Below are 11,307 nucleotides of genomic sequence, written 5' to 3'. Positions count from 1 at the left end.
GAGAACTTGCTTTTAGAAAATGCCCACTGGGCCAGCTTACCTGGTATTATGTCACAAAGGGGAGGGGCTTGAGGCCGGTCTCAGTGTGAACAGGTCCCACAGCATCCAGCAGAGGACAGATGTGGGCAGTTGAGGAGAAGGAAGGTTGGACCTGGACAGAAACAGAAGTGGTCTGTGATTAACTCTCCCAAACAGCAGATGTGTGAAATAGTGAGCATAGGGCTCAGTTCTTACTCATATCAAGTCTAAGCATAAATTCTCTCCTGTCAGGAATAGTCTCAATAATAAATAAACACAATTCCAAATATACTATATATGCAATGCTTTAACGAGATAATGGGATTCATTAGACTCTCTTGTATGAGAGCACCAACCTAAAGCACTACGACAAACAGACAGTAAATCTAACCGAGGAGTCATGTTTCCTGCTCCTCAGTGATCAGCCGTAAACGTTCAAATTAATTATGCTAAGGGAGAGCCTAATTCGTCATTATGCTTCCTCTGTGGAAAAGGCTGTCACACAATTATGGTTCACTTAAAACTAGTATAACAATCTGCAGCTAAAAGTTTTAGGAAAAAAGTCTTTAGATTGTGTCTCAGGCATTTATTACAATTTTAATTACTTTTCTGGAATTTGTATGGTTGCGCTACTTGTCAGCCTTTTAAAATTTGTGATTTATTATGATTTCTTTCCTCATTCTAAGCATATGTTCATTTTGTGCCAAATTATGTATTTGTGCTCTTATATTCTTCTCCTGCAAGAGGTCTCTAAATGGGAAGCTTTAGGTTTGACAGTCACTTTTGGCCAGGAACCAGGATTCCACACCGTGCCGATTTCTTGATATGTTGCAAGGCTGTTTGGAATGTCTGATAACGCAATGTAAATAGAAGTACATAATAAATTAAGTACATAATTAAGTACATAAATTAAGTACATAATTATAGAAATTCCAAAATTTTCTGTGGTACCCCAATCCTGGGATTGGTAGATCTTTGGCTATTCCAATTATAAGACATGGCAAGGGGCATACTGAAATTTTAGACAAATGTGCCAGTTTTAGTGGCCCATGTTAAGTCCTTACCAAATGATGCCAAGTAGACCTCTTTCTCATGTAGAGTGCAATCCACTTTTCTGGTACAGAAATCATTTACTGTGAACCCGTGACTTACTGTCTATCCCTAATTATAACTGTCAGGAATCTGTGGGCATTTTGTAGGAAAAATCCAAGACTGCATGATTCTGTGTTACAGAACAGAGAGGTGTAAAAATCCGTGGCAAGAAAAACTTCGTACGGATGAGATGGGGCTTTCCAGTATCTCATAACATTAGGTCATTTTCCCTGTTGAAGCTATCACTTGCATGTGGGTGTGCCTATGATGAGAATAAAATGGAGGTGAAGAGGTGAAACAGAGGAAATTCATGGTTAGTGTGAAACTTTCCAGTAAGCCATGCTCCCTACCAACGCTCCGTCTTTGATATCCTGCTGCCTTCCCAAACCACAGTGATTCCGCAGCAGCTCTGACCGCGGTTTGCGCACACCAGCACCAGCTGCCCTCAGCCACCATGTCGCTCTCTCTGCAGTTCTGTAGTTTTTAAATCTCCTCTCTGGGTAGTTATTTCTTGGTACTCTTTTCTGAATACTCGGAGGTAGTTGGTGGCACTTATATTTACATGTTTTTTTGTCACTTGTACTTAGTTGTAATTTCAGGGAAGTCATATACCCCTCCTTAAGAATAATCACACTTTCTCCCCCTTTGGTAACATCACACAGCATCTCTACAATGTTAGGGGGCTTTCATCCACTGTGCCACTAACAAAGCTAAATACGATGGCAGGTGCTCCTGATAGGTGAAGTCACAAAAGAAGGGGGTGCGGGGAAGAGGTCATTAGGATAGCATTAAATAAAATGGAAAAGAAAAGAGAAAAGGAATGCATAAGTCAACGTGATAACCTACCACAGACAAAATAAGTTGCCCTTCAGGATCTCAGAGTTTTGAGATTCCCAGAAAGAAAGAGAATTCTCTTTCTCCCTGCACCTCCCATGCCCATGCTCCCAGCATGAAATTTAATCTCTGCAAGGAGATCTACAAAAGGCCTGCCCCCCTTTGTAAACACTGCAGTGCCTCAAGTGCTCTGTTCGTCTCTAACCTGGCTTCCCAGGACTTTTCCGGCTCTTTTCTCTATTCTACATACTACTCTCAGGTTAACGTTCCCACATTACTTCCCTGTTCATTCTCCTCCCTTGTAGAAAGTGGCTTCCTGTTGACTGTGGTGGTAGTTGGTTCACACCAGACAAGAGTGCTGAGACCACAGGGATGCAGTTCCACCACATTCTTGCTTGATCTGCTTCACTTTACTGCCTCGTCCAACTTAAACTGGACTAATTCCTATTTCTTGCATTTTCCAGCCCCACATCCATGCCGGGCTTTGCTCGTCATCTGCTTGATACAGTTTCTGTGTCTATGTTGTAGTCAACTTCATTATTCAGGTGTCATCTTAAATGCTACTCCCTCTGAGAAGTATTTGTTCTTTAAAGCTCCTCCGTTGGTATCTCATTGCCACGAAGCACATGCTACCCAGTGTTGGAGTTTTCTGCATTTTATTTCTCTAGGAAGACGGTAAACTCTGTAAGGATAGGGAGTGCTGTAATAATCTTTGTGTCAGTGATTTCTAGAATACCATGTGATTATTAGCCATCAGTTAATATTTATTTTTTAAAGCTAACTGTGAAACATGAACCAAGTGACTGGGATAACTCAGGCAGAAAGAGAAAGCTCTACCAATTGCTATATATTTTTTAAAAAATGACACAAATATAAATGGCCAGAAGGATGAAATAGGAAGAGCTAAGGTTGTCTGAAAATACTGTATCCTGATTCATCTCATACACATCCCTAAAGGTCAGCCCTGATCTTCTGATAATTTTTCCACCCCTCTTAGCTTTCCTTCCTTCCCTTCCAAATCCATTTAGCAGGGATTTCACCCTTACAAACACTTGAGAGGCCCCAGGAAGGCCCCTAACAGGCTGAGTTGCTGTAGTACCTTCTGCCCCTCAGCACTGAGGCAACCCTGGTGGATCTGATGTGATCATTTTTGTATCCGGTTGATATGCTCAACAAAATGTCATTTATCTTGAACGGCACCTCAACACAATCCAAGGTCGGGAAGGCCAGAGGCCCTGCCATTTTTTCCATAAGACACCAGTGCTGCATATTTAGCTGAGCTAATAAAGCAGCAGTATGGCCTGGAAAAGCAAAAACTTCACGTTGTGAGTGGCTTCAGCCTTCTCTTCCACATCCGTACCAGATAGAGCAGATTTACTGTGAAGTGAAGGAAATTTAGCTGCCATCTCAGGGCTTCGCATCTGTCCAGGCCATATAAATTTGTTCAGGCCAGGGTGATGGGTTTGCAATACTGTATTTTTGTACTTCAAGCACACCCCTCCTTCCAAGTTATAGAAGCTTCAAGCCCCACAAAACAGGAATCTCCCTAGCTCCCGTGCCTTCCGTGCCTTCCTCTGTGCAAGGCCCTACTGTTGCTGCTCCTCTGAATTGACAGCAATTGCACTCGTAGAAAAGGGAAAAAGTCCCCATGGGCTTCCTTTTCTTTGCCTTTTATTCATTTGTCAGGGCAAAAGCAAAACAATAATAATGGATTCATATTTTCATAAGGCAACAATTAGATAATATCTGTTTTCATTTTGACTAGAAGCAAAGCAATGATTTGTATTCAAAATTAGATAAATTATTTCTAAGTTATTATACTAAATTTAACATGAGAATAATACATACACCAGACCACAGGACATAGGAAGGACAGACAAGGACAAAATATAAATGCTATTGTAAGTGGTGATTGGGAGAAAACATAAACAATGTATTTGACAAGAGGCTGATTTTTCTAAGAGCTGGGAGACAGTTCTCAGTGGGTCTTTTGTGTTTCTGCATATCTTATCAGTAAGGCATTAACTGCCTTTCTCAAAGAGCTGTTTTTTCAAAGAGGTATGTGTAGCAAATAGCCTTGGAAGAAACTGGTAGTGTCTCCCTCTCAGCAAAGAGCAAGTATGCTTGTGGTTTGGGGTTCCTTCTTGTAGCACAAACCACTGCACCTTCTGGACCCATCTGGACACCCCTCAGGGACTTGGAGGCAAGGTGAACTGATTAAATGTGCTAATGCTCATGATGTCCCCCTGTGATGTAAGAAATGGTGCCCTATGTCTCCCCAAAACCATAGCAGACTAATTGGTAGCTTGCAAGTAGGGTAACACTTCAGATCTTCATAGCCTTGACACTGTTACACTATGAGCTTATGTAAGTTAACACATGATAACAAAGCCAAATAAAAAAGCAGATAACTAGTGTAATGCATATTTAGTAGGAAGTAAATGTAACTATACTTTGATATCTTTACATCTTGACTACTGAGAAAATGTAGTAGTCAAGTATACAAAATAAAAATAATATTGATCATTGTTTATCTTCAGATTGGCAAAAGCTAAAATAGCAATGAGTCAGAGTAGAGGAGAGAGACAGAGAAAGAGATACTTTCCTGCTAGTAGATGTAAAAAGTAGTTAAAGAGTTTGAGAAAAGTTGTCGCTACTTATACCTATTTGGCTAGTATTTTGGAATGTATCATAGAAATTAAGTATCCACTTTGTATGCGTGTCTGCCCTTCTTTAGATAGATAAATGATATACACACACATATATGTTAGTGTACATAAGTGTCTACACATATATAGACTGTAGTAACATTGTTTGTCAGAGAAAAATCTGAAAACAACATCGATGCCCTCTAATAGAGGAATGTTTAGATATAGATAGTTTATCCATAATGTGAAGTGGGATGCAATTATGGGAAATATGTTGGATCAGAATGTGCTAATTTAAAAGGATGTGCAGAGATATCAAACAAAAACAAGCAAAATTACAAATGTAAAATAAGAAGTGACTCCATTCTTACATTATTTTTTAAAGATTTTTATTTATCTTTAGAGAGGGGTAAGGGAGGGAGAAAGAGAGGGAGAGAAACATCAATATGTGGTTGCCTCTTGCACACCCCCTAGTGGGGACCTGGCCCACAACCCAGGTATGTGTCCTGACTGAGAATTGAACTGGTGACCCTTTGGTTCACAGGCTGGCACTCAGTCCCCTGAGCTACACCAGCCAGGGCTCCATTCTTATTTTTAAAAGCATAAGCCATAATACAGATATAATTATTTTATTGTGGTGTCACAATAGGCAAGTAAGTTTTGAGTATATCGTCTAACTTCTAAGTGACTGCAAATTGACTTTCTTTCCATGTGCAAGAAACAAACAACTTATACTGAGTTAGCATCTCAATGTCAACAGCAGCTTGGGCCAGGGTAGAGTTTAGTCTGGGAATCAGACAGACCAGGGCTCCCATTTTGACTGGAGAGAATATCAACACAGTGAAATTAATCAAGTCATTAGCCTTTCTTAGACTTCTTTTCTTTATCTGTAAAAATGGCAATAATGCTAGTACCTATCGCACATACACGTGGAAAGTAATTTTCAGAAAATACGTAACCTACCAGCACAGTTCTATCATAGTTCAATGACAGTGTTGATGATGTAGCTGAACACCTACCGAGCATTTACTTTGTGATCGGACTCATTATATGGTAATTTTATTCTTTTTTATTCTTTTTTTCTTTTTTCTTGTCTTTTTAAATAGTAGATTGCTCACCTAGCTGCCTGTAAAGGAGTGATGGTATCTCATATTTTTTTATTGTTCCTCTATGGTAAATGGCAATTGAATCAGTGCCTTTGGGTGCCCTTAAAGCAGTACTCATGATGTTAGTGTTGCTTAAAGTGAGGGCTATTAGAACTGTAGCCAGTAGATGGCTTAATGCATGAAGGAAACTGCTAGCAATGCAGCTTGGGGAATATTAGCATGTTTACAATTCACCAATGAAAATAGTGGTTTTATTTTACAAATGAAAAATGATCATCCCACACCCTTCTTAAACTACAGTTTCATGTTCAGATGAATTAAATACACCAATCTCCCCCCTCCCCTGCAGAGAAAAATTTAGAGGCAGTCAGCCAAGTCTTCACTGCGAGAACGTCAGAGAAATGATCCAGCTGAGCTACTTTTTAACTGCTTAAATTTCTCACTACAGAGCATTGCGGCAAAGGAGCTATTTATAGGTCCTACATCTCCTTTAAATCCTAAGCTTGTAGGGATCCAGTTAGATTGGGAAAAGTCTTGTTTTGTTCAGGATTGCATAGGCGGCCAGCAGAACAAGATTTTGAATTAATCGAGACTCTGATTACTCTCCCTGAAACTATTCAAGTATTAATGGTTTCCCTGTCAGCATTTAATGAACATTTTCTCTGGATTAATAGCCTCCACTGCTTTGTTCATTTACTTGTAATTTTTGATCACCAATTTAGGTAAGGTGTGCATATTTGTTTCCAAGGCCATTGGGATGACAGCTGGAGAGGACAATGGAACAATTAATGTAACTAAAAATTCAAACCTGGAAAGCTGACAAGCTAAGAAATGAGCATAAAATACCCCCTGGGAGCCATGTGTCTCGGGGTGCTGAAATTGCTGCAGAAACCAATTGAATCTTAGAGAGCAGGAGCAATGCCACAGGCGCTGTCTCTGTACTTGCACCACCTATAGCAGAGCCAGGCTACTAGCCCCAGGGGCAGAGAAGGGAACAGAAAACTCCAGACCAAAATGTATCAGAGTAAGACATTAATTAAAACATTCATTTTGTGCTGGAAACAAGCTGTAGATTCATTTAAGTGCCAGAGCTTCCATTAAAACTTTTCTAAAATTAACATACACTTGATGCTTTATTTCCTCTAAGACAGAATGTCAGTGTCTGGGGATAGAGTGTCCTTTCTGTTTTATTCACAACCCTCAACCCCTCATCAAATGACAATTCCAATACCTGTAGGAAGGAAAGGCGTGTATGTGCCCAGAGAGCTAGAACATTTCTTACAAGGAGCTGAGGTGGTCAGCAGAGATTTCAAGGCCAGCTGTGCCTTATCCCATTTTCTAGGGACTCTGAGATATATTAGATGGTGTATGAAGGGCATTACATTTCAGTAAAGAAGTTGGCTTTGGGAGTATACCATCTAAGATTTCTAGGGGAAAATACTACAATAATTAAGGGCAACTTTTAGTCACTTTTTTGGATTGTCAAATAAAACCTCAAATCTTTAATTTCAAGATAAACAGTTTAATTAATTTTTAAGTATATGAGGTTGTAAGGTGCCTGGGGAACAGAGAAAAAAATCTGTGTGCTGTGGAAACACAGGCAGAAGAAGAAATAAATGGTCCGAGAAATCAGTAAGTGAAATAGCATCACACGGCAGTTCACACTAGACTCAGGAGTGAGATAACTATGTATTTGTCCTTATTATTAGCACGATATTATTATATCTGTTTTTAGACAACTTCCTTAGCCTGGGTGATGCCTTGATTTTCTCATTTATAAATATGGATAGTAGTAGTGCCTTTCTCATAGGGTTGTTTGTGGGATTAAACTATTGAATTAGTCAATGTAAAGCTCTTAAAATATTTCTGACACCTATTCAATAAATAAATCTTAGCAGTTATTGGAAGGCAGGAGAAAATGTTGGGAATGAAGACAAATATCAAAATGGCCGTTGCTTGTTCTGTGGGATGAATTGGTCTTGACTGACCTCCCAGAAACAGAAAACAGGACTCCTATAGCTCTCCCACCCACGGAGGGGATGGCGACCCCAGCTCAACAGGCATTTGTGGGCAATGCGTGGCCACTCCCCAGAGTCAGTGTACCAGTAGCAGCCCTGGCCTCACTTGGGAAAGGAAAGGAGCAGTAGTTCTTAACCTGTGTTTTTCAGCAGTTATTTACTGTCTTACTCTCATAGCTGTGCTTCTAATGTTACAAAGCATAACGTTATATTTTTTCTTCAGTAGATAATGGGTTTGGTCAGTGTCTGCCAGAGTGAATGCTGACCTGAGCACACCCTACTAATTGGCTGAGAATGAGAGCCGATGTATCCAGTTTAGAGGCACAGGTAGCAACCCCAAAGGGAAGTCAAGAATTGTCTTGCACTTAGCCTTTTGAGAAAAGCTCAGACAGGGCAGATTCAAACAGTGACAGGGCTAATGGGCAGCACGGTGCTTTTGTAAGGTACATGAGACCCTGCTATCTCATAGTTATGATCGTTTGGTTGACATGGCAGACTTCCTTGACATTCTTTGGAGACTTTTAATCCCCTCAAGTGCTTTTTCCTCATTTCTACCTCAATTCTAGTTCCAAAGAGTGCCAGGAACAAAGCTGGGAATCACCGGACTGAATGCCAAGGGTTTTGAGTGAGGTTTCTGCGTCATCAAGGAGTCTTTAGTATGGAAATAAAGGTTTTCTGTGTAGGGATTGGAATATGTGTTGTCTTTCGTTCCAAACCAATAAATAGGAGGTAGAGCCCTTTTCCAGTATTTAGTCCCTCCTCTCAACCACTTACAAAAAAGGTTGAGGAGAGGAAATTAATTCTAAATTATTTTATTACCATATAAAGGCAGAGATTTGGGGATAAAAAAGAGGGTGGGAAGATAAGCTATTTTCTAAATTTCTCATATTAAGCTTTTGCCCAAGTAATTATTGGTTGGTAAGTAAATTAGAGATTTTAAAAAAAAACATGCTTGTGCTCAACTGGTGAATTACTATTAATTCTGGTAGACTAGACAATTCAGTCAATAGAAACTAATATTCCCACTTAGCAGTTATTTAAAAAATATTCATGGCAGACATTCATTAGATAAACCAGAGGCCTTTCATTTGTTGTAATTTTGAAAAAAAATGATCTAAACATAATTACAGTTATTTTTTTCTTTAGTGAAAAGCTTTGTATTGAAATTTCTGTTCATGTTCCAGAATCTAAATTTCTGTTTATGTCTGAAAAATTCAACTAAGTAATTGATCTATTATATTAATAGTAAACTATGACTCTACTGGTAACTGGAAATATATACACCATATGTGTGTGTGTGTGTATGTGTGTATATGTCAGAAACATTGAAAATGGAGGAAATTGTTTTATAGAAAATAGGAAGACAGTAAGATTCCATTCATTGATGATGCTGTTTTCAGAGCAGGGACTAATGAGGGAGTAGGGGAAGGGACTTGAGGGAATAGAAGCTTTGATCACACATCAGAGACTGAGGTTCTCAGTCCCTACTTAGAAATTTAACTGGAAACTTAAGCATGTCACTAAACTGCATTAAGTTTCAGATTTTACCTATGCAAATGAGAATGCTAATATCTCATCCAATCATTCTGCTGAACGTTGGTGAGGATTTAGTGATGTGATTTTTATGAACACACTCTATAAATATATGGTACTATTCATTTAAGGCTGAACTTGTGAGACCCTATTCTCTTTTGATATCAGTATTACATTCTCCTATTTTAAAATTTACTGTTTTATTACATAAGGAATATATGAATATATTATCATCATAAAATACAATCATTACCCTAATATACAAAGAAGAAAATAGAAGATACTGGACTCGCCAATCTCCAAATCTTCCTTTCTCTTTGATGGTATTGCTATAGGCATTTCAATGACTTTTCTTCAGAAGTTTTTCTAAGCATATATAAATATGTATTTATATATGTACATAATGAATGTATATGAAACATAATTGGGATCAAAAGTTTATTTCTAACTCACAAATTTATTTTTAATAGTATATTGCTTTATTGGGGCACAGTTGGGAGGTGAAACACCATGGTGAGGAATGAAATCACAGGTATACAAGTACTGGAAGCAATGTGAAAATAATCATATATAAAGTGGACAATTGCAATCACTTTTTTGAGAGGACCTTACTTGTGGAAGAAAAAGACAATTTAACATGATTACACCATCATTACACCTAGGGCTTTCTGCAACTACTAGGCGGTGGTTATGGAAAGCACAGCCCCTGGTATCAATATCTAAAGAGCAGACACTACCTTCTCCTATGTGTGTTCTCTTCTTGCGTTTCTGTTCATTTTTCTTAATCAACTCTGCTGTTGTTGCTGCTTCTTAGCAAAAGTGGTAAAAACAAAGTTTGTAATCATGGAACATAACAGTCTGGCAATCAAGATGTTTAAAACCTTCAGTGTTCTGGGGCAAGGAAAGCACAGTGCGACGTTTAGAACTCTGGTTTACAAACAAGGTGGCCACAGGCTTTCTTGTCTTGAAGACTTCCCCCACTTTCTTGATCAGGTCATCATAGGAGGTCTGGCTTCAGTTTCTTTCAAAGCTAACATAAGAAAATTCTGGTTCTGGAGTGATGCGAATAGTCCAATAAATCCCATTCAATTTCATGCCATTCGTTAAATGGCTTGAACATTGTGGCATCAATGGCAGAACCTGGTATCGGGTCATGAATTCCACTCTCACGAGTGACACCCTTTGCAGTAACACTGTCTTTCATGTAAAACTGGTCCATAGCTCCCGGGTCAAGCTCACTCATCAGAATTTCCAGGGTTTGACCTGTCTGGATGATTACCATGCTCTCTGAGAAATCCAAAATATAAAAGTACCAATGGTCAGAATTCATATGTCCCTTATAATATGCTGCTCCATTTGGGAAAATTGCATGAATAAACTCTGTTTCTTCCTAGAAATTCTGATGTGGGTGCCCTTGGTGAGAAGGCTTCATGGAATTCATACAAGAATGAAAGAAGCTTTGAACTGAGTCAAATCCCTAGCAAGTTTCAACAGGGGAACCGGTACTTACAGCAAGAGGGTGGTACTGCGTGTCTTCAACATGAAATGTCTCCAGGAGACAAATGCGCTTCACTCACTGAATCCATAAGCTTCCTGCTTGTCGGTTTTTGTCCCACTTACGATTGAACATTGCACATCCTTCAAAAATATGTCCCACTTGGATCTTGGGATGGTGCGAAGATCTTCAGATCCTTGCCTTGCATCGGGTTGCTGCCTGGAGAACCAAACCTCTAGTAGCTTCTCGGTCCCTTTGAAAAAATGTGCAGCTTCCATCACCACGAGACTCGCAAACAACCAAGAACCACGGAAAATCCACTAAATTAAATCTCTTCTCCTGATGCTGCTGGGGATTGTTCCAGCTGTTACTAAAGTTCAGGTTCCTTTTGAGGGGGCTATAATTTTATATGAACTTTTAAAAAAAGGATTAGTAAAATTCTCCTGGTTTTTTTGTGCACTGAAGTTGAATGTGAGTCTGTTGGAAATAGAGGCAAGTACAGTTCAGTCTCTTGCTGTCTGCCCTTTCCCCATGAGAGAGAGCAGAGTGAGTGCTAGCTAATG

General features: G+C 39.3%; 1 pseudogene; it reads right to left on the bottom strand.

Moving 5' to 3' along the window:
• Positions 1–10,034: 10,034 nt before the first annotated feature.
• Positions 10,035–11,022, bottom strand: LOC118985931 (S-adenosylmethionine decarboxylase proenzyme-like; annotated as a pseudogene).
• Between the last annotated feature and the right edge of the window lie 285 nt (positions 11,023–11,307).

Source organism: Sturnira hondurensis, unplaced genomic scaffold, assembly GCF_014824575.4.
Source record: "Sturnira hondurensis isolate 20B ecotype Veracruz unplaced genomic scaffold, ASM1482457v3 Scaffold0004136, whole genome shotgun sequence".
Lineage (NCBI taxonomy): Eukaryota > Metazoa > Chordata > Mammalia > Chiroptera > Phyllostomidae > Sturnira > Sturnira hondurensis.
This window is presented reverse-complemented; position numbering and strand designations above follow the sequence as displayed.